At 52.7% G+C, this 4,749-nt stretch overlaps 1 long non-coding RNA gene across 1 annotated transcript; it reads right to left on the bottom strand.

Moving 5' to 3' along the window:
* Positions 1-462: 462 nt before the first annotated feature.
* On the bottom strand, positions 463-4,462 carry LOC113247095 (uncharacterized). The gene is made up of 3 exons (XR_003313160.4): positions 4,078-4,462; positions 1,168-1,419; positions 463-870 (listed from the first exon to the last, which is right to left on the bottom strand). It is a non-coding gene; the product is annotated as an uncharacterized LOC113247095 (long non-coding RNA).
* Positions 4,463-4,749: the final 287 nt, after the last annotated feature.

Raw genomic sequence — 4,749 nt, 5'->3', positions numbered from 1 at the left:
TGGACGGCACTGGAGGAGATAATGCTAAGTGAAATAAGTCAAGCAGAGAAAGACAATTATCATATGGTTTCTCTCATTTATGGAACATAAGAACTAGGAATATCGGTAGGGGAAGAAAGCGATAAAGAAAGGGGGGGTAATCAGAAGGGGGAATGAAGCATGAGAGACTATGGACTCTGAGAAACAAACTGAGGACTTCAGAGGGGATGGGGGTGGGGGAATGGGATAGGCTGGTGATGGGTAGTAAGGAGGGCACGTATTGCATGGTGCACTGGGTGTTATACGCAACTAATGAATCATCGAACTTTACATCGGAAACCGGGGGTGTACTGTATGGTGACTAACATAATATAATAAAAAAACATTAAAAAAAAACATGAAAATCAAGAAAACCAAAAAAAAAAAAAAAAAGAGTTAGCTGTTGCTAAGAGGTACACTGGTTCCAAATAAAGAGATTGGCCATAAGGAAAACACGAAGCCGAAGCATGTTTAATATGCTAACGCTGTACTGTTGGTTATTAATATAACAGTAATCACCCTAATACACTATTACAATTGAAAAACACATTTTATGATACATACAATACAGAAATATTGCTAATATTGATATTAATACAACCTACTGGGGACTTGGCCCAACGTCAGTCTCAGGATAATCAGCACCACGTGTTGCGATGCACAGCCCACCTGCGTGTGAAGCCCGCGTCCGGGCGTCTCCCGCGAGCTGTCAGACAAATGCCGGCGTGTTCTGCCCAGCGGCTTGGTGCAAGGGGAGCCGCCAGGCCGCTCACACGAGAAGGTGCCTGTGGCCAGAGCTGGAGGTAACAGGACTTCTCTGCTTCCAATGGTACTCGGCTTCTGGTAGTCTGCCTGCAACCACAAACACTGAATCTCAGAAGCCTCTTTCAAAACCCGTGCATCTTCAGATTCTTACTCCCAAACCCTCCCCCGAACCCACAAGCGCCCAGGAGCCTCGCGCTGTGCTGGGAATGAGCCTCCCTCCTGGAGGTGCCCGTAGGCGCCCGGCCGCCGGTGGTAACGGCACCGTTTTAACAGGAGCCTATCCGGTTGTTTCTGGCTTGACAAGGGCAGTTGAAAGTTTCCCAAACTGGGATTGTCTGCTGTTACCGCGGAGGCTTGTAGGGATGCAAACTGACGAACTCTTACCGTTGGAGGCAGCCCTGTGGAGGAGTGGGGTCGTGCCCGGGGCTGGTATCCCGCGCCAGCCCAGTTCAGACCCATAAACTGCGCGTGCCTCGCTCGGCTGTCCCGGGGCTGCGGGCTGCAGGAAGGCGTGAACTAGGCGATCGAATCCTTGGTCCTGGGAACCTTGTGTCCTAGCAAAGGACTGAGCTGCTTTGACACTGGAAATGAGTTTTATGTAAGTTGGTGCAGCTCACAATTTTCTAGACAGAAAAACTGCTTTGGAGACAAAGAAAAACATCCATTAATTGGACAACAATGAAGTGGCAAGGACTTTGGTGTCTCATTTAACTTAATCCTCTAAACAATCAGAAAAGAAAGGTATCCTTGTCTTCACTTTTGCTTAAATAAGTAGCCCAAGGGCAAGAAGGGATAAATCTCAGATCTGCTTGACCCCAAAGCATCTGTTCCACCCACAAGGACCCACACCTTTGATTTACATGAACTGTGTTCTTCCCCTGGAGACCTCAGAGAACAGAGCTTTCTGGAGAGCAGAGCAGAAAAACTGGCAAATTATTGACTAGAACTTTGTCCCAGATATTGTTCACATTTAAATGCTCCCCAGCTGTTTCCATATACTTGTTTTTCAAATCTTTGTCCCCACGTGGGGAAGGCAAGGAGAGCTCCTCTGTTTTCCGTCCGTGGGAGAACCATTCCTCAGCTTCCGGGGGCCTGGCCGCCCCTCCCACTGCTCGGAGGACGGGCGACATGCAGGACTCCTGACCTCCGGAGTCTGTGTAGGTGGCGGGGCTGAGCCCTGCCACGCTGTCCTTGAGCGCCTGCACCTGAGGCCTTCCTGGGAAAATGACCAGGGCTCATGGCCGCTCTCTGGGGCCTAGGAACACACTTTTCCTTCCAAACTAAGTGGCCTGCGTGCAAATCAGAGACTGTTGCCCCCTTGTGATCAAGAGCTGGGGTCAATGAGTCAGGGCGTCTTAGCCTCTCGGGGACATCAGACGCCCTGCACTCCGGTTAGACCTCACCTGCCTGCCTCCTCTCCCCGGGGGGGCTCTGCTGCCCTCTGTCCGGGGCGGGGGGGGAAGCTGGGCAGCTGTGTTTGCATCAAAGGCCCATCATCATTTTGCCAGCCTCCAGGTCTGAGAGCCACGGTCCACGGGGACAGCCCAGGCTGTGTCTACTGTGCTCCCTCTGGCCCGGGGGCAGGTGCATGGAGAGGCTGCAGCCAACCCCTCGCTCATGCAAGGGTCCCCGTGCACGACTCTAACCCCTCCCAGCCAGTCAGGGACCAGCAGACCATCAACACAGAGGCTGCCCATACTTCCTGATCTTTTTCCAGATCATTTTATTTTCAAAAATGTTTTTAAAAATGGAAATTGAGGTGATAGTAACTTCATTGCAAGATACGCCTTTTCCTAAACCGATGTCCTTGGTGTGGAAGATGTCGCAGTGGGGGGGGGGGTTGCGTTGGTGGCCCCCCGTTGCTGCCGCCATCCGGGAGGCTTTCAGGAGGCCGTCTGAAGGCGTCTATCTGTCCGCCGTCATAATGAATAGATGCCTATTAATCTTGGGTCCTGTCCTGTGAAATACGAGTGTGTGATGTGATTGATACGATGAGTAACAGGAGAGTTTACTCTCTCTTTTATTTCATGGAACAGCTAATAAATCACAGTGAGTTATGTTTCATTCAAAACCCCATTTCTGTTCTTGAATTTGTTCATGATTCATGAACCTGCTTCTGCTCAGACCCACACGCCTCTGGGTGTAACTCAGTTATGAGTGTTCAGTGGAAGATTTGCTTTAAGAGGTCAGCAGGGGCCACAAGAACAAATGCGTTATATTCGCACGCTAGTGTCCTCCCCGCTGTGTAGAGCTCTGTGACACACGTGCCCTCCGCCCAGCACCCCTGCACAGGCTTGCAACGCTGGCTGGGAAAGCTTCTGTCAGGGAGGAGGCTGCAGGCATGGTGTGTCTGGCCGGGAGGCTGGACTGGAGTCTGTGGATGTGTCTGCAGGTGGCTCTTTCCGTGGGGCTGCTTGAGTGTCCTCCCGTGGCCGTGGCTGCCCTCCTGCAGAGACAGTGGCCTCCTGACTACCGAGGGTGGCGCCAGCAGAGGGAGTAAGGACAGGACCGGGGACCACTGATTACCATGGTTCCCTGGGCATCCATCCCAGGTGGAAGCCCAAGGTGATGATGACCCTCAAAATGTCTGATTCATTCTTTGACCTAGTTTTCCACTTCTGTCCTCTCAGCTCTCTGTTTCAGCCACACTGCCCCTCGTTTTGCCGCCAGGCTGTCTTCTATCCGGGGCCCCTGCACACCACCTTCCTGCACTGGCTTCTCTTGTGCCAGGAATCCACACGGCCGGTTCCCTCATTCACGTAGGCACTTACTCCCATGCCACCTCTGCGGGCAGCCTCTGCTGCCGTTGTCTTAAACTCTGAGGGGCACCTTGGGGGGTCAGTCGGTGAAGCGTCTGCCTTCGGCTCAGCTCATGATCTCAGGGTCCTGGGATCTGGCCCCACATCGGGCTCCCAGTTCAGTGGGGAGTCTGCCTCTCCCTCTGCCTGCTGCTCCCCCTGCTTGTGCTCTCTCTCTCTCTCTTGCTCTCACTCTCTCTCAAATAAATAAATAAAATCTTTTTTAAAAAGTAATTAAGATTAATTAATTAAACAGTGAATCCGCGCCCGCAGCACTCGCACCTGCCCGCCCCGCCTCAGTTCTGGGTAGCGCTGTGCTGTGCTGGCGAGGAGGAGAGAAGCAGCCCTGATTCAGCAGCGCCTGCGTTTCCCTGGGGGAGACACTCTCACCGTGGCCACTGATTTCAAACTGCTGCTGCCACGCCCCCGAACGCGAAGCTGGGGGAAAGGCGCCCACCCCGCGCTCCTGAGCCTAGGCCAGCTCTGCTGCACTCACCCCCGACAGTGCTCAACTGTCTCCTTCCTTGCTTCCTTTAAGGTCCGTGGGGCACCGATCCTTGTCTGTTTTGTTCAGGGCTGGATCCCCCACGTCCCAATAAATACCTGCGAGCGAGTGGTGCTGACAGGCCTGGTGTCCGCCTGGCCCCGGGGCAGTGATCTCATCCACTCTCCCCCAAGCAGGAGCGGGAGGGTGGGGGGAACGTCTGGTGAGAACAGCAGGCTGCACCGTGGGCGGGCACGCGCACTGACCAAGACATCGTGCGCAGGAAGTGCAGCAGACAGTCGAGCAAGGACCAGAGCGCAGGGATGGCTCAGGGGCAGCGCCCAAGTCCCTCAGAGCCCCCAAACCGTGGCATCAGGGTCGACGGTAACTTTGACTCGTGCACAATCTGGAACATGAGTGAATAGCTTTCCTCATCCAAAGGAGTGGTTCTATTTCAGGCCAGCGGTCCAGGGAAGGCTTACTCGAGAAATCGCGCCAAGAAAAAAATGATTGTTTACACAAAAATTAAATTATTTGCTAATGTGGCGAGTGAAAACAGTATTAGATTGCATTATTCAGAACAGTTGACATCGATTCATATTTTTTAACCATACAGGGTGGCTTATTTACACCTTTTTCTGTGAATAGCTTACGTCAATGATCAGCTTTCCACGCAATTTTACC

Source organism: Ursus arctos, unplaced genomic scaffold (assembly GCF_023065955.2).
Source record: "Ursus arctos isolate Adak ecotype North America unplaced genomic scaffold, UrsArc2.0 scaffold_13, whole genome shotgun sequence".
Classification (NCBI taxonomy): Eukaryota; Metazoa; Chordata; class Mammalia; order Carnivora; family Ursidae; genus Ursus; species Ursus arctos.
The sequence above is the reverse complement of the archived record's forward strand: the minus strand, read 5'-3'. Positions and strand labels throughout refer to the sequence as shown.